Source organism: Neolamprologus multifasciatus, chromosome 5 (assembly GCF_963576455.1).
Source record: "Neolamprologus multifasciatus chromosome 5, fNeoMul1.2, whole genome shotgun sequence".
NCBI lineage: Eukaryota > Metazoa > Chordata > Actinopteri > Cichliformes > Cichlidae > Neolamprologus > Neolamprologus multifasciatus.
This window is the reverse complement of record NC_140443.1, coordinates 12,601,059-12,627,466: the sequence shown is the minus strand read 5'-3', so window position 1 is coordinate 12,627,466 and position 26,408 is coordinate 12,601,059. Positions and strand designations below refer to the sequence as shown.

The window sequence follows — 26,408 nt, the reverse complement described above, 5'->3', positions numbered from 1 at the left end:
CAGACCAGGACCATCCGACATAGGAACAGTTTCTTTTCCCCTCGCCATCTAAACAGTTGACCTGTCACACTGCTCCCACTGCCAGACTGCAACTGCACCTTATGTACATTCTGTAGTAGAGCTGGGCGATAGAACGATAACGATATGTATTGTGAAATAACTTTTTCTCGATAGAAAAGTTAAACTATTGCGATAGGCCTCATCTCTCGTCTTCTTAAAAAAAAGAAAAAAAAGAAGAAGAGCCAATCCAAATCAACTAGCGCAGAGCCGAACCAATCACAGCCGCAGCGTCACGTCACGTGACTTGTTACGTATAGCACAAGTGCCAAGCCGCACATGTGTATTTGTTTGGGAAGCAGCCAGCCGCCGTGCCGCCCGGGTAATGGAGGAAATGAGTGTGCTGACTAGAGAAAAATCAACCGAGCGTGACCCAAGGTTACCAAAGAGAAAACATATGATGGTTCCAATGCCGGAGAGATTGTCGAACGGAAGAGCCATAGAAGTTCCGTAGTGTGAAGGTATTTCGGCTATTTCAAGTCTGACAAAAAACAGAGTAGCGCGCACTGTAAATTGTGCCGAAAGCAAGTCTGGAAATACAATAAAGCGGTGCATGCTCAATCTCTGACTGGAAGCGCTAATTTGTCATTCGGCTTTTGTCAGATTAAAGTAACTGTTAAAACTGTTTGAAAAGCTAAGCTATACAACAAGGGGAGATTGAGAATTTCCTTTTAGTTCTCAGTTTATTTGATATTGACAAAAGTTAGTCAATTTTGTCTGTTCTTCTGTAAAACAAACTAAGATTTATTTTTAGAATTAATATTTTGTTTCTAAGTGGAATTGACAATTTAGTAGTCTGTTTCGTTTGTTCTATTTTGAAACCTAAACGCTTTAGCGGCTGCCTTTTGTGTAGTTTGCAATATTTGCCTTTATTTATCTGAAAAAGTCTCATGTTCCTTCAGTACATCTACCCTGTTGAACTTATTATGGGAAATAAATATTTAAATCAAAACAAGCTGCTGATTATTTCACATTTTACTTGTGAGCAACGGCACATTTAAATCTTACAAACATAGTTATTTGGCTTATACCGTGATATATATCGTTATCGCCTGAAATGAAAAAAACATATCGTGATATGAAAAAATCTTATATCGCCCAGCTCTATTCTGTAGTATTCATTCCACCTCATTTCATTTCTGTATTTTATGTATACAGAAATGTTTATGTTTAGATTAGTTATTTATAGTTGGTTTACACAACTTGTGTATGTATGTGTATGCATGTGTAATGTATATATAGACACGTGTGTGTGTGTGTGTGTGTGTGTGTGTGTGTGTGTGTGTGTGTGTGTGTGTGTGTGTGTGTGTGATTTACATTGCTGTGCTTGAGAGCCACCATCTACCGGAACCAAATTCCTTGTATGTGTCTGCACATATACTTGGCCAATAAACACGATTCTGTTCTGATATCACACTGCAGGGTTATTTGTGGTTCCTAGGGTATTTAAAAGTAGAATGGGAGACAAAGTCTTCAGCTTTCAGGCCCCTCTGCAGCTCCCAATTTGGATTCGGGAGACAGACACACTCACTACTTTTAAGATTTGGCTTAAAGCTTCTTTATTTTTTTATTTATTTTTTTTGATGAAGTGTATAGTTAGGGCTAGATCAACCTTCAATCCTGCCTTAGTTACTCTCCAATAGACTTTGACTGTTGGGAGGTTTCTATGAGTATTTCAAGAGCATTTCTTTTTCACTCACCTCCTTTCACTCTCTGTGTGCTCATACACCACTCTGGATTTAATCAGTTATTATTAATCTCTACAGTGTGTCTTTTGTTATAAGATATTGCAGGGTAGTTTGGGATTTATACTGATTTTGACCCTTTTAGTCTTTTGTTCCTGAAGATTATGTCAGTTTGTGACAAAAGGCTTGAGCAAACTCAACTAACCAGTACTTCTAACTCACCATGTTATTGTCTACTGTTTTTGTATGTGCTGGCTTGCATGTTTTAGAAGTAACTGACCTGGTTTACCATAGTAAAAAAGTTCACCATCGTCTCATAGCTACCTGTCATCACCGGCACAGCACGAGCTCTTCCTGGTATACTTTGTTTCTTCCAATCCCATTGGAGCATTACAGCTGAATGCCTCCTGCTTTGCCTGTGTGGTTTTCAAGCAAAAGCCATATTGACAGGGCAAATATCAAACAATGTTTTTCTCTTGGCCTATTTACTCACTGGCAACAATAGGGGGCTCTTTCAAAACTTTTTATCCTTGTGTCAAGTCCATCTGTCTTCCAAAGTTTCTCTGTCAACACAGTGTAAATGTAAGCAACATCTCATCTTTCTTTTACATTTTGGAACACTTTAAATTTGACTGATATTGATATTGATATTGAAGATTGTGATTGATGGCTGACTGGCATACATATGTAATGTAGCAGAGATATAATAATGATACACATTTGAGCTATTTAGGAGCACATTTTCCTGTAATAACTGAAAATTATTTCATGAACAGTACAAACTTTAAATAGTGGAGGGGTCAACCATCAATAGTTGCAGATGTCTAATAACTTTTACTTATCATTTATGGTAAAAAGCAAAGTATATAAATACATTGAATAACATGGATTCTGCAGTACTCGGAAGTAGAGTACAAAGAGGTTCAAATTTATTGTGCAAACCTTACTTATTTAAAAGTATATTTAATTCAAGTAAATGCCAAACCTTATGGCTTTTGCCTACTTCTCCTTTAATTTAGTAGTGCTATTCTAGCTTCTGATTGGTTAAGTTTATCACATGTCTGATTAAATCCAGGAAATGGTATTGGAATGGAACTCATGAAAATATGAACATCCATGTCTGTTCATGATCATCCTGTTCTTCTCCTTCTTCTTCAGAAAGACCCAGCAATCTTACATGTTCCTACATAAAGTCTTTCCACCACTAGAGAAGCATCAGAGAGTCACTGAAAGCAACAAAAGAGGTCAGCTCGGTAGCAGGTAGGTCAAAGTAAGAAAATTGTTTGGGGCTTGAAGGTAATACACTAAAGTAGAGTTAGTTTCCGACCTGCAAGCAAGGCTTGAATTAACCTCTTGTTTCAAAATGAAATTACTGCTTTCTGGTTTTCAAACTTTATACCTAATGACTGCTCTACGTTTTTGTAGCATATCAGTAGTAAATCTGACCTTCGTTATGTTTTGATAAATGAGTTTTAAGCAAAACAGAATCCAAATGAATTATTTCACTGTTAAGACATGTCATGTTCACACTGGTGAATTTGGATGATTTAGGAAAAGGATTCCAAATGAATCTAACTGGCTAGGACTGAATATTTGTTTATTGGTATCAATCGTGTTTCATATTTAATGATCAATTCAAATAAGTGAGGTGGATAGGCAGGTGTTAATTTCTTTATCTCTCATCCTCTTTTAAATACACTGAGGGCTGTACTGAACAAATGCATATTTCCTACTTTAAGAGAAAGTTGCTTGTGTCAGATTTTGTTGTTGTTGTCATTTACAGGTTTTATGTTATCTGTGTTGTTGTACAGTTTAAGGGGAAAAAGAAGCCGGTTATATTGCCCATTATTGCTAATTGCAGTAGTATATAAAGTCATTTATTTCAGTTATAGTTCAAGTTTAGATGTTCCGTGGGGGCTAGATTTTAACGTTAACTTGAGGAAAGCTTTAATTGGTCATCTCTTAATACTTGTTTTGATAAAGCTAATAAATAGGAATGTTTTGTTACTTATTTATCCTAGTAAAATAATATTGACCCCCCCCTCTCTAATGTCACTTTTAAGTCTTCTGAAGTCCAGGAGCTCCCCCCACCTTCTTTGAAAACTGGTCTTTTTGTTTAGTAGGTTTTCCTCAGTCACTTTTTTCCAGTGTGCACCATTTCAGTTACCTCCATTAATTTCCCAGGAGATTTATCACGCAAGTGGCAGACAAAATTGCCCAGTAAACAGTAAGCCATATAGTGGAACAATTTAGACACAATTTTGTGCAATTAAGAATTTGTAAAGCATACGTTTAAGTTAATGTTCCAGTTTTACTGCCTTATAATATTTCAAGTTGACTTAGTAAAGGAGTTGTTCCGGTAATTGTGACTTCTTTTATTCATCAGGGTTAAACGGTTTGACCGTGGAGATTATAACTTTGTGCAGTTGCCTAAACTTGTTTAAAAGGAATTGTAACACTAACAGTGATCTCCTGCATTACTTTTAGTAAATGTATTATTCTTCTTATAATTATTATTGTTACATGCAATCAGATCATTTGCATTTTGAAGTGTCAGAAGATGGTTTCTATGTCATATATATATAAAGCAAACATAGATGATTCACTTCATTCCTTATACTGAAGAGTGCATTTAGCAATAAACCTACATTTTATGACTTGTATTTAACAAGTAGGGTCAGGACCACTGCCATATTGCTAATGTGCTTGTGTAGCCTCAGCAGTGCCCCGTAAAGAGAGAGCTGATCTGTTACTGTTGACTGATAGACTGGCAAATAGCATCTCTCTTCTCTATCACTCAATCAGTTACACTCTCTTAAATACACACATACACACTAGGAAAGATTTAAACATAGACAGAGATATCTGTTGTTGACACAAGCAGAATTAAAGCCTCTGCAGCACTCATCAACTTTGGAGAATTTGGGCCTGATGCCAGTGCACCATCCTACCATCACTAGAAAATCAAAGATAAATATTTGATGTCTGAAAGACTTTTGTGTGTGTGTGTGTGTGTGGGGGGGGGGGGGGGGGGGGGGTTGAGTCTTTCACTGTGTCTTTTTTCTCTCTCACTAAAATGCAAAACTCTGTATTGATCCACTCATCATTTTATGCAGCTTGGCTTTTTGGAATGACATATACAGCAGTGTGTTACTGTACTGACAGTCTCCAAGGGTATGGCAGTGATAACTTCACAGTGTCACCTTGGTGATGGTTGCTTAATGATGAAGGAGGGTGGTAAGTGGAGTGGACGTGTGATACTGACACAGCAGGGAATAAAGCACAGGATGCCAGTGTCCTGCCAGCTGTTTTCCAACCTTCTAATGCCAGGTGAAAAACTCCTATTGCTTATAATTACATCCTGCAGAAGTCAAAAGTATTTTTGCACAAGTTAAAAAAATGCATTTTTAAACTTAGCCATAAGCCACTGAACTGTTCTTAAATAATTGTTAGTAAGCATCTGAGAGTTTCTTTTTTTCTTCTTTATGGGCTTGCTATACCAAATATTACCCATCTTTTTTTTTCAATAAAATATGTGTTTTACAGTGCAACCAGTATTTTAACACATCCTTCAGTCTTCAGTAGTCATTCAGAAGTTTTTATCAGCCCATTTGCTTGGATAAGTCCCTCTGTCTGCCTTTCCAACTATATTTTTCTTTCATCCATCCATCTCCTACCTGCAGTGACTTTTCTGTTGCAGTGCGCCGACTGTGTTGCTGCTAATCACTCTCTTTCAGCTTCGCCTCCAGCAACGATTAATGGGTTTCATTTTCACTCATTTGGAGCCAACACCTGTGACCAATGAGAGAAAAGCAAGGGGTAATTATACCCATATTTGAAATGAATATGCGTGCTGTGTGTATGTGTACGAGAGGGGAAGAGCAAACACAGCAAAGTCATAATAAATCTAACTTTACTTGATCTCTGTTTGTGTGTGTGTTGTTTGTGTACGACTCCCACCTGAGGTTGAAGTCATTACACTGTTGCAGCAAGTGAACTTGGTGTGTGTGAAATACAGAGAGATGGCAAGCAAGGGATGTGGGATGAGATGGGGGGGAAAAAAGAATCATCCTCCAGTGCCCGGTGGTACACCTCATCACTCAGATGTATCATATGAGCTCTGCATGTGTGTGTGTAATTACTCTGATACATCACCTGAACTAGATGTGAACTCTGTCAGGAGCTACCTCTCAGCCCCAGCAGAACCTTTAGGCTCTGCATGTGTATGTCCCCATGTGTGCACATGCAGGTTGACTAACTTATGCAGGAGAGATATGCACATGCGTGTGCAAGACTGGGCCTGCCCCAAACTATGGAGCATTTTGTGCATTTGTGTAAGCAGTATGCATAAATCCTCTCATGTAAGCTGTGTATTTGCTTTGTGAAGCACTTTGTGTCTCTCGTTTGTAAAAACCACTATACAATTACATTTTGGTTGCCCGTTTGTATATTTTTCTGAATTTGTATTAACTTCTGGTTCATGCCAATCCAAAATTCTATTTTGGCATTTAAAAAAATACTTTCAGGGTTTACTAAAAGGGTCAATTCTGAAAGATATCTACTAAAAACTAAAAGATATTTACAACGGTTCTGTACTTTTTTTGTTTTATGAGAATTGCTTTCAAAGCATGAAATTTTGGGAGGAGAGTATTAAAGTGAACCCTACAAATATCATGCACTGAAGTTTGCAGCAGACAAATGACTGCAAATTGTGTCAAATTTAACACTGAAACACTGAAAAATATGATTTTTTTCAGCGTTTCTGCTAGGAGCTTTTATTTATGTGGAATGCCAGTGGAAGATGTTATCAGAACTGGTGTGAAGCTGGCATAGCCGGACGGCTCAAAGTTGTAAGCTTAACACAAACTTCTAATGGCAAGGTCATCACATTTCTGGCTATCAGTAATACTAGTATTTAGTTGACTCTCAACTAAGAACATACTAACACATTTTTTATGTATGATTGATATAACAGGCATATGGCATTGTCTCAATAAATCTGTACCATATCTGTCTCTGTAAGTACTCTTTCAACTCCAGCAATTACACTGGATTTACTCTATGTCAGTGCTACATTTGTCTTTAACACTGTATTTGCTCCCACACCTTTAATTCCTTTGTGATGACCCACCATGTTATTTCTCTTCCCCCTTTCCTGTATTTTTTATTGCTTTGGTGCTCTTTTTTTCCTTTCTGGTTTTGGTCCATCTTTTCTGAACTGGTTTCTTTTGTGAAAAATATCTACATTATTAAAAAAAAAAAATTCTTTTTTTTAACCTTTATCTGCCCTCTTTCTTTCTTGGCCTGTCTTCCCCTATCTCTTTGATCATTTGATTTTCTGGGCTTGGCTCTCAGTTCAGCCTCTTTTTTTTGTACAACCTTGTAATAAATATTTCATTCATGTTCTTTGATCAGACTGGGCAGAATCTAATTGGCAGGTGGAATTTGGGCATCTTGTACGGAGGCTGTATTTACACTACTGCTGTTTCCAAACAATTACATTTAACAGGAACATGCTGATGTAAATTAAGTTCAGGATTTTATAGACCTAGAATCAATTCACTCGCTTTACAGTATCCAATTTACGGCTCTATCCAAGCCTCAATCTTCAATTTTACCACTTTAATCTTCAACCCTAACACCACTAGGATTCTGTTCTGCCATGACAGGTCATCAGAGTCTAATCACCAAATGCAGTGATTAATATATTGATCAATATATCAAAAAATCATGTTCATTTCTTCCAAATCTTTTTGAAATAAAGTAAGGACAACATGCTCATTTAAAGGTTAGGGGAAAAAAATAATGTCAACTTCAATTATATTGTCTTGTTGAGATGTTGTGGCTCACTTTGGAATCAGGTATTAGTTAAGTAAGCAGCAAACCATCAAATACTCTCTGCCCTTATTATCTCAGGAATGATGTGCTAAAGTTTTCCGCAAAGTGAAAATACACCCTTTAGAAAATTTAGGTAAAATGTTTTGGGGTTTTTTGCAAAGTCTGGCATCTTGGCCATCATAATAATGATGTAAACAAATGTAACATGGAAATATATAATATATAGATATATAGATAGATATATGCATCCACAGCATACTACATATTGGATTATTCGCTCTAGTTCTTCCACAAGCTCTTTGCAGTGAAGTCTTTGTAGTGAAGACGAAGCCTTTCTGTTTCCAGCAGAGATGCAGGTAAGAATCTCTGAGGATTTAAATAAAGAGGAGTTGAATCAAAATCAGCTGTTGCCTCTGGGTTGTATAGCCGCAGGCTCAGGCCTGGGGGGATTTGGAGTGTGTGTTTCCTTCTGGAACCCGTCATGTTGGATGATTGAACTTGTATATGTGTGCTGTGTTGCTCTCATGAGACTGAATGTGCAAGTGCACAGCTCCACAGGTAAAGGTGTGCAAGTTAGTGAGGCTGAGGAAATGACCAGGAAATTCACTTTAAAATAAAGGCTGATGTTGTTTTAGTTGGGGTTTTTTTTTTTCAGTGAAACCAGTAAATGATAAACATCTGGTAACATTTGACAATATTCAATTCACAGATCTTTTGGGGGGGGGGGGGGGGGGTTGTTTTGTTTAACAAAGAAAGAAAACCTTAGGGACTTGCTGAGGAAACATAGGAGGAAATATTGGCCTGATTACTTGAACATTCTGGAGTGTAGCCCAGAATTTACATATATAAATATCAGAAAAAATGTGACTTGCTTCATTCCATGTTGTTAGAAATATTTTTTTAAATGGGCAAAAAGACACTGTTTTTGTTGAGGCCCTTACAGGAGTTGACAGTAGAAGTTACGCCTCTTTTTAAAAAAATTCTTTTTAACAACAGTAATTATTCCATAAATTTTGTGGGCAAATATGTATTTGTATTTGTATCTTTTTTTAAATTGATGTGTACAGTGAAATTAAGAAATGGCCTGTGTCTTCAGTGTTGTATGTCATGTGTCATCTGTGTCATTTTGGGTCTCACAGATTATCTCAGGATGAAGTAATGTTTCACTTGAAAAATGCCAAAATAACATTAATTAATTAATTTAAAAACACTATGAAATTCAATACAACTTTCTGATTTAAAAACTTTACCTGGAAAGTTTTAAAGTCCAGGGTGAAGTTTCACTCTGTCAGCAAAGACTATGAAAGTTTAAAAGGAGTGCATGTTGGTGTGTGGGGGGAGTGGGGTTTTTGTGTGTGTAGAGACTCGAAAAGGATTTAAAGATAGATACTGAAGTTACGGATTGTCCCCTGCAGTGCAATATTCTATACCACACACACACACACACACACACACATTAGGTAGCAGCTATCCCCCACCGAGCTATATCTTCTTCTGTATCTGACATTCTATGGCTGGATGGGCAGAAAGCTACACACCCACCCACCCACACACACACACACACACACACACACACACAGTTGACTTAGGTCTTTCGCAGTGTCATCATCTTCACTGTGAAAACGTGTGATCCTTCTCTCTCTCTTCTGTGTATCACACATTCGCCCCCAAAGATCAATTTCTGGAAATAAATGGTAAAGCTAAATGGAAGGATGGCAATCTGGCAGAGAATCTGGACCAAATGCTGTAGTCAGAGAAAAAAGGTTCCCGGAAACTTTTGAAAACAGCACTTTCTTGCCCCTTTCCTTTGTGAGGAAATAGGTTGACTGCCACCATAGGGCCAATCTAATCCTAAGTGCTCTCTAAAATAGCTTTTTACAGGACCTGCTGTCTTGAATTTCCAAGTAGATGTGGAACAAATCCTCCAGCTTTGCCTGAAGGGCCTTTTCAGGGCTTTCACTGAAGGCAAAGATGACACTTTGTTCATTAAGTTTCACCTCAGCACGAGTCAAATGAACCTTGCAGACATGCAGTTGTTGTTGTATTTGTATTATGTCATTGTAAAGTGAGTGATATTTTTGCTTAGATTCTGTTTTGAACTGTCAGTAGGAGTTTAAAGTAGTTTAAATTATTTGTTTCATAATAAATTAGTTCAAACCTTATACATACCAGATCCCATGCACATAGTTTCTAAAATGACAGAATTTTTTGCTGGGGTCATAACCTTTTTTGTTTGTTCTCCCACTTTCTTTTTCACCTTGTGCCTCTTCTTCTTAGTCTTCCTTGTCTTCTCATTTTATAGAAAGCTTGGTAGCTAGTCTTATGAACTGAATTCCCTAAAACTGCATTTTTCTGAGACCAGTTAACAAGACCTAACTGGCTGACAACATGTCATGACTTTAAAAACTATTTAATACATTTAATAAATGCTCACAAAAATGAAGTATTGTCTTGTGAAAATTTCTAGCTATGTGTAAAGCTGACGTATATTACCTGGCCCTGCAGTCGGAAAACCAAGTAGTCACATTTCTTTCTAGAGTTCTTTCTATTACAGTTTTAATATACAATGCTGTCCTTGCCCATTAGCTATGATGAATGTCTTGGATTCCTAGTTATGGCAGAGAAAGAGAAGAAACGAGAGCATTCACCTCAAATTACTGTCATCCAGATAAATCGCTTACGGCACGCCAACAAAACTGGCGCAGTGCCCTTTTAACAAGCTTAAATCAATTAAGACAAAATGATCAATTTACCTCAGTAATTAGCCCATGCATTAGTGGTTATTACCAAGAAACACATTTATTCATCAGTTTTTCTGCTCTCCTTCTCAACCTCCATCACTTTCCTTATCAAGACCATACGTGACGCTAAATGGGAAGTGTGCAATCAGCTAAATTGAATTTAATTGATTAAATAATTAGACAGCTTTAAATGAGTCAATTAATGAGTCAATTATAGAAGAACAGGCAGGTGGGGGGGTTGGAGATATCCCATGGGTTTCGGGGGTTTATTAATAATAACTAGGATTTTAACATCTTGGCACCAGGGAAACGTAATCCCTCATTGTCTGTAACCCAGAAAAGCTTCACTCCAAGGAGACTCAGTCACTCAGAAAACTCAAACACACTTCAAAACTTCAAATACAGCAGTACAGTGGAAAAGTGTGAATGGTTTTATTTCTGACTTTGCAAACATGCACAGTTTTGTGGAATATTTCTCATATTGACATATTACCAGCATAAACCTTTATAACCACTGCTCAGGGTTGTCTAACTTTTTTGGTGCCCTTTGGGGAGAGCCCTCAGATGTACGGGTAATTCGGCCATCAGAGATTTTGATAAACTGTCAATTTTGAGTAAGTGGATTCAGGTGAGTTGTAATTGACCTAGCTACAGCAGTTTTAAGAAAATCAAATGTGTTTTTTGTGTCTAGGATGAAGATCTAAACAGACAAGACTTTTAGTAATAGAAGAAAAGAAAAATGTCTTCACCTGTGATGGAGTTCAGGACTCAAACATCAAGTCTTTGTCCAAGAGACGCCATGGTCATTTTCAAGAACTGACATGACCTTTCATGTTAGAAGTCTCTCATTCATCTTCTTTACTGTCTCAAATATTGGCAATATATGTTCTTGCTTTTTTACTTTAACTTTAAACCTAACTTTATTTTAAAAAAAACTTACTGCAATAGAAAAACGTTAATAATACACTGACAAGAAATATTTAGGGGTCCTTGAAGCTTTATTTCTGCCTTGGATACCATGAGCTATGGTATGAATAAAAAGAAAACCACAAGATGTTCATAATATGAATATAGTGTCCACTTAATACTACACTATATAACTTTACAACACATATTGTTAATAAAAAGCATAGCATTATTGAGGCACTGCAAATTATTTAATTCCAACAAGATCATTTATATATCTACCACTGATCTGACATGACACAATGTATTCATCCCACGGTGTTATACCTTGACTTGTTCCAAAATTTTATAATTCAGGGCAGTAAAAGGGAACACGGGTAGATAAGAATCTATGCAGCTGTATTTAGCAACGCTGACTGGATGAAACTGTTCTTTTAAAAACAAAACACAGACAAAAAAAAACCATGAACAACATGAAAAATTGGTTTCAAAACTTGTTTCCATCCCATTGATTCTTTGACTTTTTTTCTCAGAAAACTCATACTCTTTCTGCTCTCAGATTGATTACAGTCTCCAGTAATGAGACAGCCGGGTTTAGAGATTTTCTCTTCACAAAATGACAAGGTAAAAAATATGAAGGACACCCTCAATCAGTCACTCATATGGACTGTGTCAGTTGGAATAACTGCAGAGCAATTGGGTAAATATGAGTGCCTGGCTATGGTAATGGTAACTGATTGATGTTTCAAGTAGCAATGAAACAGTCCTGGTGCCATGCAAACTAATGTGTACAACTTGAGCCAAGTAAACAAAATAAAAAAATACTTTGTTATACAAAGGCTTTATCAGTGTGAATTACAGTTGGAGAACATAGTGAGTAATATATATATGGCTCACATTAAAAGCCATATCAAATCCTAACATGGCATTCTACTGGGACCCCATTATTTCAGTTTGAAAAAACTGCTGCTTGAAACCGTGGCTAAAAATGTTATAGCATGCAAGCAATTCACATTTAGTCTTATTGGTTATATCCTCGTAAGGATATGACCTTACAATAGAATAGAGGGAAACCCAACAAATGTTATAAGAAACTTCAGAAACCAGTTGTTTTATCTGCCATCCAGTGATTGTTTTTTTCTCTCATTCTTATTAACCCGATCTCTCCTCCCAGATTAATCCCCGGTGCTGATGAATTGTAGAGGCTAACCTGCATGCAAATAAAGCTAGAGAAGGTGGAGTATGGTTCCTCATTCTCAGCGTCAGCATTCTCCTCCATCACCAGCTTTTATTGTATCCTATTGTTGCATCAGTGAATGGCTACCCATATGGAAAAGAAATAGAAAAAAAACTTTTTTTTTAAAAAAAATAAAAGACTTGCATCAAATGTGGCCTACTTCATATACATTCATATACATACATGGACTCTTCACCCTCCTGCCCTCTGGGAGGCGCTACAGGAGCCTCCGGACTAAGACCACCAGGTACCGGAACCACCACTCACAACCACTAGCACTTTATATAGCCTCTGTAGAAATTATCCACATATCTCACTTATCTTAACTGCACTACTGTATAGTTCTGTGTAAATAATCATTCTGTACATACAATAATTTTTAATCCTACAACTGTTTATAACCTGCATAGTTCACATTTCTGTATAACAGTATATCTCAGATTTCTGTATAGTTTTTTTTTTTTCATATTTATATCCTGTTCATAGCCTGTACATAGCTTGTACTCACTACAGCCTGTACATGCTTATAGTTATAGAATATTCATAACATACTTCTTACCGTGTACATTATAACATACAATAATAGACCCATTTCTGTAATACACTTACATATCTATTATTGTTAATATAAAGTGTAATATATCTATATCATGGCTAAAGCACTTCTGGATGGATGTAAACTGCATTTCGTTGCCCTGTACCTGTGACATGTGCAATGACAATAAAGTTGAATTCTATTCTATTCTATATAGTGAATCATATAAGACTTATATGATTTACTCATGAAAGTGGCCACTTTCATATATTGTTTTTGTAAGTATCCAAAACATACAAGTTTCATTTATATATTTTTTCTAGGGATCTTATATCTGTTTTCACTCTTTTATACTTTTCATACAAGTTTCACACAAGACAGATACAAACTTTATAAGATTTATATATATCTTTTCCATATGGGTAGATTTCTTATTTCATGTCTATTTGTAATCATTTTGGTTTGGCTGTTTGGAGACCTTATTAAAAACGTTTTTGTTTTAATAAGGTCCCTTTGTTCCTGTTAGGCAATTTTATCTTCCCACTCTCATTAAGTGCTCACTCATAGGAGAGCGAGCACTCTCCTATGATTGTTGGGGTTTTCTCTGTGTTATTGTACGGTTTTTAACTGACCGTATAAAGTGTCTTGAAGTTCTTATAAATTAAAATAAAAGTGTGGTCAGTACTTTACCACTTTGTGATTATCATGAGGCTACCATAAAAAAAGTCTCTTAAATAAAAAATATCTTAGGAACAAAGATTAACGGAAATAATTTTACATTAAAATGGTTTACGTGAACTGATCACAGCTAGCTACAGAATGCAAAAAACACAGCCATTATGATTTTATGTCCAAAAAATATTTCTAGCATTATATTAAATCGTCTTAATGCAAAATAAATTAATGAAATATACATATACATAAATCCCTAAATGTGCAGGAGGGAATATGATGCAATATCAATTTGTACTAGAAGATAAAAAATGTGGTATCTCCTCAGCCCTTAGTCCAGTAGAAGAAAATGTTCCACACTTGCTAATATCCAGTGTTACCACAATCAATATAAATTCTATTTTATATTTTATTGACACAGTTTTAAGGCAAACATGTTCACTTAAAAGTAGTTCAGTCCATTTAAAAAACAAACATGACATTATTTTCACCCACAGATAGTCTATCTTTTTCAACTAAAACAGCTTCTGATGAGCTTGTGCCATTTACATAATGTATTTAAAATGAAATGGAAAGCTTCTGGATCAGCAGTCAGACATCTATCTTAAAGACTGACTTGGGGAATAAATTATCTTTGTAATGCTTTCCCCATTTACAGTCATGCCATGCTTTCTTCTCTAATGGAAAAGTTGAATGGGTAAAATAGCATTGAGAGTGTTAAGTGAGACTTTTTGAAACCTTTTTCTATTATTAATAGAAAAAACATTGGAAATGAATTTATCAAAGGCAATGAGAGTAAAAATGGTGTAGAAAAGTTCTATGTTCAGTTATTTTAAAGTTCTGACAAACACAGGAAACGGCTTTGTCAGACGGTAAAGTGCAATTTGGAGTAAAATTAAGCCTACGACGTACATTACAATGGCTTTTAGGCTGCAAAGATACAAAGGGAGACGCAGATATTAACCCACAGATACATAGAGAAATTAAAAATCCATGTCATCAAAGACTTTTGACATTGTTTAGGGTTAATATATAGAGAATATATCTAAATTAGCAATAAAACAGATCTTTTGAAGTGTAATCATCAATCTACAAAATGATCTATTCATCATTTCTGACTGTGCAGCGTCTGCTATGCTATGTGATTTTGTTAAGTTTCAGTGTATCAGTCAGTCAGTGTCGAGTTACCTGATTCAGATGAGACAAGGTATACTTATTTATCCGTTATTTGAGAAATTAATTTGTTATATCAGTTAATATAATTTTATTAAAAAACATTATCAACATTTTTGGTAATAATCATTTTGAAATCAACAAACCGATTTTAAAATGGCAAAAAATAAGAGATGGCAATCTGTGGTGTTGCCCTTGATGTATTGTAGATTGATATCGTATGAGATGTCAAAGATTTCCTGTATTTGTCTAAATGACATATAGTCATTTGGACAAATACAGGAAAAGCAAAAACAAAATTTTAATTAATCGTTAAGTCTTTAATTTTTAAGTGTAATCCCAAAGTGAAAGCACACTGGTTGAACAGATGTTTGCATTTGGATGTTCTCACTAGCTGGGAATAATACACCACTTCACTGTCCATCTCCTAATATACCGGACGTCCTCCACCGTGGGATACCCTGTCTTTTACTCTCCCATCCCTTCAGCCACTCTCCCTCAAATGAAATTTGCTAGTTTATTTGGTCACAAACCCAGAGTATCCTGCATCTCATGCTTAAGGGTGTGTGTGTGTATTTATGTGCGTACGCACAATTCTCATAACCTTGAACCTGCCCGTTGCCACAAGCACCTCTTGGGAAGTTCAAATTCTTGGCCCAGTCTAATGCAGACTGTCATTGGTTCAGCCAAGATTGCTGTGCAAATGAACAAACTCTGATTGGTTTACACGGTGTTGAGGGACACTGGAGGTGCCAGAGGAAATAAGAGGACAAGGAGAATGAAGGAGAAATAAAAAGAAAACATTACAAAAACAGAAGGGGAGATGGAGAGAAAAGGGCATGTGATTTAGAAAGTAATAAGCTTGAAAAAGGTCTGAAGAGACAGGGAGCAGAACTGTAGAAAAGAGGGGAGCCAGAAATGAGAGGGATAAATGTGGACACTTAAAAAGGTTGTAAGATGAAGTATAACTCTTCAGTCGAGATTAGAAGTCACCCATAGGAAAGTAGTTGTCTTTTTTTTGGTTTTCTTTTTTTGTTTACCAAACAGCAAGGCCATTACACACCACTGGTTTGCTTTACCAACTTTTTCTTTTATGGGATCAGAGCGATGCCACCTTGAAAACCAAAAAAAATATTGAAACCAAAAAAAAAATAAATGTTTTTTTCAGTTTCAATTTTTTTTCCGCATTTTTTTTTCTCCTGTCCTGTGTAGCTGCTTTTGCAATCAGAACTATGATCTGAATGCACTGTTGTGCCAAACACTTTTTGCTTTTCCAAGATCAGCTCTATAAATTCTGTATAGGTTCCACTTGTTCATGTGTTTTATCTGTTTATTCATTCATTTCTATTTGTGTTTTATTTTTCAGTTACACACTGCAGACATTATATGCAGTATAGGATGACAATGTCTAAGCTGTCAGGCAGGGGAAAAGGGAATAGCAGAAAATATAATAAAAGGATAGAGCATAAATAGAAATGTGCAGTGTATCACCAACTACTGCACCTGCAAGAAAAACCAAACATACAGCACCTGGAACAATCTTACACAATCTTACTGTGTGTGTATGTGTGTGTGTGTGTGTGTGTGTGTGTGTGTGTGTGAGTGAGTGAGTGAGTGAGTGAGTGAGTGAGTGAGTGAGTGAGTGTGTGTGTGTGTGTGTGTGAGAGAGAGAGAGAGAGAGAGAGAGAGAGAGAGAGAGAGAGAGAGAGAGAGAGAGAGTCTGACTGTCTGTGTATGTGTCTTTTTCACAACATGTACTTGATGATGGTGGGAAGCGCAATAACACCCCCCGGAGCCAAAGGCAGACCCAGGTGATTCGGGCCATCTGCAGATACCCAAGAGTACCGAAGACCTAAGGCCACACATCTGAGTAACATCTGTGCATCCATCCCAGAAGGAGAAGAAGGAAGGCCTCAGATGGGACACCCAAGGCCACAGGGCAAGAGTCCTAGAGAACCAGAGGCAATGGGCAACCATTCCAACTTCCACATTTTCTTTTTTTTTTTTTTTTTTTTTGAAAATTTGTCCTCAAATAAACATCCTCTGAGGAAAAAATTAAGTTGATGTCAAGCAATGATGAGCTGGTTCTGATGGTTCCAAACAAGAAAAGGAAACAAATTGAGATTTTAGGTTCATCCAATTCTCAAGAGAAGGCAGCAACAGGGAAAATTATGTGGCTTGATCCAGACGTTTTAAGCTGTATATCGACATATTTCAGGATATGAGTGGTACAGTTTGAGCTCTTGTTGGCAGAGTTGGCAGCACATCTGAAGAGACAGAGAAATCATTTCAGAAAGCTGAATGACCTGGAGGAGTGTCTAGCTATGTGTCTGGGGTACTATTATTTTACTTTTACCATATCCATGTATATTCAGTACGGGTGCCTATTTTGAGCTACGAGCACACTTGTTGCCAAATGCAGTACTGTGATTGGCCATATCTGTTTATTTGGATCAGAAAAATCAAACTCGTTTATAAATAATAAATGCTGCAAATTCGTCCAGAGAAATTTTGTGGTCGGCATGAATGACTGCATTAAAAAAATAGGCGAATCGTAAAAATATTTTTAACACAGAAAATATTTGCATGGATTTTATGTGTCTGGTGTGTAAAGGGCTTTACTGTTAACTATCTGAATCAACTTTATTGACTAAGTATGTGTACAGAAACAAGGAATTAGGCTTCAGCTAAGATCATATGTATTGTTGGAGGTCCCAAAACATAATTTAACCATATCCACAATGTTTGCCCAACTTCTTATTTTCCTAAACAATAACAAAACATTCTAATTAATTTTCATTAATATTTGTTAACGACAAAGTGGCAGTCTTGGGAAATAAGAGTTTCTTAGATAATTGTTTTGTTTTCAAGTATAGTGAATCTAGTAATTTTGTGACTGTCCACAAGAACAAACCTAGAGTTGACTCCTGGAACCCAACATGTGTGGCATAAACATGGATTTATTGGAAGAACGAGATAGTGTTCCAATATCCAGCTCATTTATTGAAGGCTGCCCACTAGCTGCATATCGGCAAGACAGAAAGATGACATGGGGAAAAGTGTGGTTTAGGGTAGATGACAAGGACTGAGAAATGAAGTGAAGCACAGGTAAGAAAAGAGTTTAATTAGCCCTTACAATCCAACTCTCTTTCCTGACATTCTCCTCTCTTTCATTTTTAGTTCTTGCTTGTCTTTGAGTTTTGATCTATTCCATTTTCCTCCTTTGTGACTCCTGTTCGCATTTATCTTACTATTTTGGTATTTCTCTTTCTCTTAACATCTCTTCTGTTCTATGAAAGTGAGTTGATGGGGTCTGTCTAGCACAAACCCCTCGCTGGAACAATCAGAGACAATTCTACTACAGTGGCAAAAAGCATTGGACACCAGGCAGAACTCTTTGTGTGATCTCGTGCACGAGGGAGATGCCTGAGACGAGCGCTGTTCCTGCCGCTTGAACCCCAGTCACTCTCCGTTAGCCCGATACCCCAAACACCCTCCGCACACACTCCTTGACCTTTACAGACACACATGCACCACATACAGAGAAAAAGCACATTTTTCCTATATTGGCTCCTCTTCATTTGAACCCTGTTAAATCCACAATGAAATCTGAAATCGTTCTCATATACAAGGTCTTGAATAATTTGACATCATAATACCATATCACCCCAACAGAGCACTTCACTCTCAACTTGTAGTTCGTAGGATATTTAAAAGTACAATGGAAGGCGAGGCCTTCAGCTTTTAGGCTTAAAAACTTATAGTTAGGGCTGGATTAGGAGGCCCTGAATCCTCCCCTAGTTAGACATAAAAAGGGTTCTGAGAGCTTCCCATGATGCACTCAGTGACATTTCTTTACACTGACTATGTATGTATTGTCCCGCTCTCTTCCACAGTGTGTATTTGTCCTGTCTTCCTCCCTTCACCCCCAGTCTATTGTGGCAGATAGCTGTCCCTCCCTCAGCCTGGTTCTGCTGAAGATTTCTTCTTGTTGTCTGCTTCCACTTTTGCCAAGTACTTGCTTATAGAGGGTCGTCTGAATGTTGGGGATTTCTCTGTTTTATTGTAGGGTCTTTACCTTACAGTACAAAGCGCCATGAGACATGTGTTCTTGTGTTCTCATGAATTAAACAGAATCTGTGGTCAGTATTTTACCACTTTGTGAGACAGTATAAAATGCCTCGAGCTGACTGTTGTGATATAAATAAAACTGAATTGATTTGAATATTCATTAAAAAAAAATAAAAAATAAAAAATAAAAAATCACAGAACCCACCATTTTTCAGCTGGCACATACAAAAAAATGCTAAAAGTAATAACCTCAGTCAGTCATTTCAAATTCAGCTTTGAGAATGGAGAAAATACAAGGCACAATGAGACTGACAGAAAAAGAAAGCCAGGAGCTGATGGAGAAGAAACTGGAAAGACAAATGACCACAGTGCCATGGTAAGGATATGGAGTATGTCCCTGTGATCGTATCCAAATGTAACACCCATCCCACATTCTATTGAGAGGGGCCCTGGGTTCCTGTTGTTACTTTCCTATTGATACTCCCTCTTTAATGCTTATGGTATTAAATATGCAATAAAACTACACTATATGGAAACAAACCACACACAAGCAGGTCAATTATAAAGTTAACTCCACTTTAGTGAATGCTTAATTAACAACACAGAAGAAAATAAGTAAAATCAATAAAGTTTGTTAAACAATGGTAAGGTATCTACCTCAACAGAAACAAAATAATCAAATAATATTGTGGGCCCACACCATTGACTGTAGAAAACATGGACGATGCGACAGCTCCCCAAAAATGAAGCCAAAACGTCTCTATCGCCCCCTGGTGTCTGGCTGCAGTATAGGTCATAAACCCCGCCTCCTCCATGTTAGCGGATGGGACTGGGGTCAGACTAAAATAAATTAATTCTCCTTAGATAATTTTTTCCCCAAAGATCCTCTCTTTTGTTTTCAATAGTTCTCATCACGCTGATTGATGTTCAAGGGGTCTCCTTTCCCATAAGTTTGATTCTAATTCCTACCGCGGTGATGTTAAATTGGGGTGAAACGTCATCGTAAGAGCTTTGACTGACAGCTGCAGTCACGGAGAAACTTGCGTATCTCGTTCGCGAATAGAATAGAGCGTAGGCTCTGAGAGGACACCCAGTGTTTACGCTACGAAAACACGACCGAGTGTTTTAACCTGACAGCCTGAGGTGTTCTTCAGTAAACTGGACTACCCAACAGAAGGACCCGAGGCCCTGCTGCACTTTTTCGGTAAGTTAAACGTGTTTGTAAGCTAATCCGTAACTACCGTCCTTAGCTAGCTCCTGAGACCTAGCTAGCTAAAATGAGCACCCAGCTGTCAGGGTTCATTTAGCTAACCCGTGCAAGTGAATGAATTTACTAAAGAAATCAAGAGAAACGCCCCGGGCTGCTCAGTCACTAATCACTGTACTTTTAAGTATTATACTGTAAAAACAACAGGCTGCACCCTGCTTCAACTCCTGTGCAGAGCTGAATATTAAATATGTGCAAACAACAGCATGTTTTCAGTCTCTTGCCACATCTGTAAAGACAGTAACATTTTTTAAAGCCTTGTACTTCAGTAACTCCTCATTAATTAGGAACTATGGATTAAAGTACTGTAGTGTACTGTAATACTGAAAAAATGTAAGAGAAGAACTTGAGATCCTGAGTGTGTGAGGACAGAAAAATCAGCTTTATTTCAATATTGAGGGATAAAATTTATATCTGAGTTTGTGATGGTTCTGTTGTCTTTGTGATTACAGGAGCTGCCCTCAGATTCAGACCTCAGCCCCATCGAGTGACAGCAGACAGATCATCCAACATGTTCACATGTTAACTGCAAAATGAACTGATGAAAACAGTACAAAGGTTAAAGTACCACACGTACTGTAGTGAAAGCTGCAGCTGTTTTATTGATGAAGTTGAAGACAAAAAAAACAAAAGGATTAATCACTCATGTAACTGTGTCACTATATATCAGCATTAACAGGACCTCAGTTTGGTGTTTCACAAAGCTGCTGATCTCAGACCTGCACAGCTTCCATTTTAAACACCTGATGTACTCAGCTGCATGAAGAGCATATGAGATTTTCTCTAACACAATTAAATAAAACCTGATGAAGGTCAAAGGTCGTCACTTGTATGTTGAACTACAAACTTATCTGGAATTTTTTTCAGTTTATTTTATTTATTTTTTTTAAACACATAGTGTGTTATTTACCATAAAGTGATTCAGAGTTATTCATACCAGAGTAACCAGAGAGGATCACATATTTTTAAATATATAACTTTCTACAGGACTGAATATCTTTATGTAAAAGTCCGGAGCCTCTGGGGAGTATCTGAGTATTTATAACATTACACAAACCAAAGGTCTCATCACAGTGTTGATGAAATGCTGGGTTTATCCATCTCCTGGGGCGGGCCTACGGAGGAGTGCTGAAGATTTCCCTGTGAGGGAGCTGCTGGTGAAGATCATGAGTCCTGCTTGATCAATGCCATGAGCTTCAGTCTTTCTGGTGTTTCTTAAATGATGCCTCTTACAGCGGGTCAACAGAACTTATGGCACAGGACAGCTGTGATGAAAGAAAGGGAGGAAGTTTCTCCAAACCTCTGGACCCAGGAAACCCAGCTTGGTCCTGATGGTCTCCCTCACTAGTTTCTCCCCAGGGTGAATGTAGCTGTTGATATAATATGGACTCTATTATTAAATGAAAAGAACAAATTAGACTACACTACTGAAACATTCTGCTGATGTTTTTAAAGTCTCCATGTTACCAGGCTGTAGAGGGCTCTGAAGATTTAAACAGTTTTAGATCCATTACACTCACAGTCTTATGTTAAAATTTCAAAGGACAACATTATATTTTTGATATTAACAGTAACTCTGGGCCTCTGTAGAGTGTGCAGCTGATCTCATCGCTGTCTAAAAATGGATAAAAAAAAAACATAAGTGTTGAAGACTATTAAGAGTAGCAGGTGTGTAGCATCGCTAACTAGCTAGCAACAAGCCTCCAACACAGTGCGTATGCTAGCGGCTAATCTAACTAACGAATTAACAACAGCGTGATTTTAGAACTATAAGATGATAAGCTGTGTGTCTTTTTTTTATATAACAGTGACATGGTTGTATTTGCCTTAATTAAACGAGTCGTCAGCCGCGGTAAACCAGCAAAAAAACTGGAGCAGCCGGGCTAAGTAAAAAGTGTAGGGGGGCGTGTTTGCGGTCACGTCCAGCGGGTGTGTGGGCGGGAGCGTTACACAGTCGCTCCACCTCAAGTCACTACTGCGCAGACTCTGGCTGTATCCCAATTCAGGGCCGCGTACTTAAAGACCGCTAAGGCCGGAATTGCGAGGCTTGTGAAATGGGACGGTCTAGCCTCCGTTGCGCTGCCCAGGTTGCCTAGCAACCATGATACTAACAACTGGAAACGTTTCATAAAGCTTTGTTTGACAGAAATGAAGGAGAAAATCTTTTGTTCATTTGTTTGTTTGTTTGTTTCTACATGAGCTTTGATCATTCTCTGATTAAGGTCAGCTATTGAAAGGCGTATATTTTAAAGTAAAGGCTTTAAAACCAAGTTAGTACAAACGTCACTAATGTCACATAACTTTGCCGACATGTGGCCAACAGGAATGTTTTAATGTTCTTTGTTATTAAACATTTGCACATAAATAAGTAACATAATATTCAGTACTTAGTTTACTAAGTTACTCTTCGGGCGCCCCTCATCCGCCGTTTTTTTTTCAGCAAAATTATCCACACCCACCGCCGCGCTATGCATTCTGGGATATGTTGGGCCACGAAGTCTACACTGCCACAGCCTTAAAATTCAGGGAAATGAAGGACGAATTTGAGGGCCGCATTTCGAGCAGCCTTCGAATTGGGACAGCCTTCGTTGCGTCGCTGTGACGTAATCGGCCTTAAAATGCGGCCTTTAAGGCTGCAGACCCTGAATTGGGATACAGCCTCTGGCTCCAAATTTGCAAGATGGCAGCCTCCACAAGCGGGGTATTTTGGCTTCATTTTTGCACAATGGTAGGAGGCGGGGTCGCGTCGTCCATGTTTTCTACAGTCAATGGCCCACACGCACTCTCACCAAACACACACATACCTCAAGTACTACAGTCTTTCTGCTAGCAAATCCCTCGTTGCAGGCCTGAGTCGTGGCTCGGTGCGTTGGGACACCTCCAGGCAGTTCAAGGGGATAGCGGGGAAACTGGGTCACGTCTACCAGCAGGCCGCGGCAGCAGCACTCACAGTCGTCCTTTCCACGTGCTCCCACTAGTGATGGGATTTCCGGCTCTTTTTAGAGATCCGGCTCTTTCGGCTCGGCTCACTAAAAAGAGCCAGCTCTTTCGGCTCCGAACCGGCTCTTCAGGTTGTTTTGCTGCTTTAATTAATTTATTATTAACAATGATATAAAATTATGCACAAAAGGAATTACTAACGTAAAAAAAAGTGGTTTTATTTATATATGTTTATATATAAATATATGCCATGGCCCCTAGAGACAAAGCACGTACAAACTCCAAAACACATTTCTAGCATGAACTGAACTTCCAAAGCAGAGCTACTAGATCACTTAAATTACACAATTGAAAGCATGTGTGTATTGTTTGTGTATTTATACACAGGCACTCATATATATTCAAATAATTTTTAAAAAAGTTCATTTACCTGTTACTACCACACACCAAATCGGGTCGTTGGTACTTGCTGGCTTGTGTAGCCACTAGGTAATAAAAGCTCAACACTGTGCCCAGCATCCTGGAGCACTTCTGTTGTATTTTGTACGTGTTTTGAGTTTTTACGTGCTTCGGAGTTTTTACATTTTTACGTGCTTCGGAGTTTGTACGTGCTTCGGAGTTTGTACGTGCTTCGGAGTTTGTACGTGCTTCGAAGTTTGTACGTGTTTTTACGTGTTTTGGAGTTTGTACGTGATTTGAAGTTTGTATGTGCTTTGTCTCTAGGGGCTGTAAATATACTTTTATTTATTCACTCCACATAAAATGTAATAAATAAATCATATAATACAAAAATCAACTATTCACATTTCAAATTTTAACTATTTAAATTTTCAGCTTTTTCCTTTTACAAATTTAAAGTGAAACAACACAAAACACTACAAACCACAACACAATTAAATATAAATTAAAACATGAAAACAACAAAAAGATGCATATTCTCTGTCATATGGACCTGCATGAATAAACTTTCTGAATCCTTTATCATCTGCAACTGAAAATAGTTGTGGATGATTACTATACCTTTCTAATGTGACGTTGTTGTCCCTGGCTTTCTTTCTCTCTCTCCGGCTCTGTTCCTGTGCTACTGAGTGTAACTACCGCCCCTCCCCCCTCTGCCCAGCGTAAAGCACCAGGCTCGCGTGCAGAGTGAAGCGGAAAAAAAAGTGCGAGAGAGAGGCTGAGAGAAAGAAAAAAAAAAAAAAACCCACGTGACGGCTCGCGATAAGGAGCCGGCTCGCGTCGTTCACGTCAAAGAGCCGGCTCTAAGAGCCATTTCGTTCGCGAACGACCCATCACTAGCTCCCACGTGAACATATAACTTCAGCACACCAGCAGAAGGGACCTCTCTGACACACCAGCAAGACGTCCGTCTCCTCCTACTGAATCACACCACCCCACTAAATGCCAGTTCACATGCGATAACATCCAATCTTAGCATTAGCTTAATAAATAAAAACAGCAGAACAAGAGCTTAGCGAATATGCTAGGCTACGCTAGCGGCTAATCGCGGTAGCAGTTAGCCCGTTTTACACAATAACATTTGGTACAAGTGTCAGCCAAAATTCACATTTACCTCACAGTAGGGTACAACAGGTCTCGACTCCAGTTAACTATCCGTCAACCCGAAAATACGTCTGTCGCCCTTCTATTAGTGATGGGTCGTTCGCGAACGAAATGGCTCATAGAGCCGACTCTTTAACGTGAACGATGCGAGCCGGCTCCTTATCGCGAGCCGTCACGTGGGTTTTTTTTTTTTTTTCTTTCTCTCAGCCTCTCTCTCTCTCACTCTGGGCCTTTCTCAATATGCATACTTGTGCGTACTTGCGTTCTCGTGTACTCGTGATACGTCATCAGTCGGAGACCAAGTACTGTACTGAACGCGAGTACGTACCCGCGTACTTGAGAATTGAGAAAGGGCCTCTGTGTCCTTTACGCTGGGAAGAGGGGGGAGTTACACTCAGTAGCACAGGAACAGAGCCAGAGGGAGAGAAAGAGAGGCAGGGACAACAACGTCACATTAGAAAGGTATAGTAATCATCCACAACTATTTTCAGTTGCAGATGATAAAGGATTCAGAAAGTTTATTCATGCAGGCCCATATGACAGAGAAAATGCATGTTCTTTTTGTTTTCATATTTTAATTTATATTTAATTGTGTTGTGGTTTGCAGTGTTTTGTGTTGTTTCACTTTAAATTTGTAAAAGGAAAAAGCTGAAAATTTAAATAGTTAAAAGTTGAAATGTGAATAGTTGATTTTTGTATTATATGATTTATTTATTACATTTTATGTGGAGTGAATAAATAAAAGTATATTTACGGTGCCCCTAGAGACAAAGCACGTACAAACTTCAAATCACGTACGAACTCTGAAGCACGTACAAACTCCGAAGCACGTAAAAACTCAGAAGCACATAAAAACTCAAAACACGTACAAAAGACAACAGAAGTGCTCCAGGATGCTAGGGTGCATTGTTGAGCTTTTGTTACCTAGTGGCTACACAAGCCAGCAAGTACCAACGACCGGATTTGGTGTGTGGTAGTAACAGGTAAATGAACATTGTTTTTAAATTATTTGAATATATATGAGTGCCTGTATATAAATACACAAACAATACACATATGCTTTCATGCTTTCAATTGTGTAATTTAAGTGATCTAGTAGCTCTGCTTTGGAAGTTCAGTTCATGCTAGAAATGTGTTTTGGAGTTTGTACGTGTTTTGTCTCTAGGGGCCACCGCATATATTTATATATAAACATACATATATATAAAACCACTTTTGTTACGTTAGTAATTCCTTTTGTGCATAATTTTATATTATTGTTAATAATAAATTAATTAAAGCAACAAAACAAAAACAACAAAACAACCTGAAGAGCCGGTTCGGAGCCGAAAGAGCCGGCTCTTTTTAGTGAGCCGAACTGAAAGAGCCGGATCTCTAAAAAGAGCCAGAAATCCCATCACTACCTTCTATGAACTCTGCGTTCACTCGACACTGTTCAGCTCTCGTCTCTCTCGCTTCCTACAGAGTGCACACGGCTCCCGAATTACTCCCACCCCTCTACCTGAGACTACTTCAGGGTTCACTGGAGCTGTAGTACAACTGACACACATCACATACTTTGCAGGCATTTGTATACATTCTTGAACACATTAAACATTTGCAATTAACTATCAATATTAATGAACAAATTTAAATAATGAGCTACTTATATAGCCAGGGCTACACAAACAATGTAAGTCTAATTGCAACAGACAGATATGTTCTTTACTGTTGATCCTATGAG

The 26,408-nt window shown here is 37.9% G+C and overlaps 1 long non-coding RNA gene across 4 annotated transcripts; it reads right to left on the bottom strand.

Annotated features, from left to right (window-relative positions):
• Positions 1-4,781: 4,781 nt before the first annotated feature.
• LOC146518146 (uncharacterized) lies at positions 4,782-26,231 on the bottom strand. 4 transcript variants are annotated; one of them, XR_014874138.1, is made up of 4 exons: positions 26,089-26,231; positions 24,412-24,764; positions 22,987-23,127; positions 4,782-5,534 (listed from the first exon to the last, which is right to left on the bottom strand). It is a non-coding gene; the product is annotated as an uncharacterized LOC146518146 (long non-coding RNA). The 4 variants fall into 4 exon arrangements; XR_014874137.1 differs by lacking the exon at positions 4,782-5,534 and having other exon boundaries at positions 20,634-23,127; positions 24,412-24,501; positions 24,696-24,764; XR_014874139.1 differs by lacking the exon at positions 4,782-5,534 and having other exon boundaries at positions 20,634-23,156; positions 24,435-24,501; positions 24,696-24,764.
• Positions 26,232-26,408: the final 177 nt, after the last annotated feature.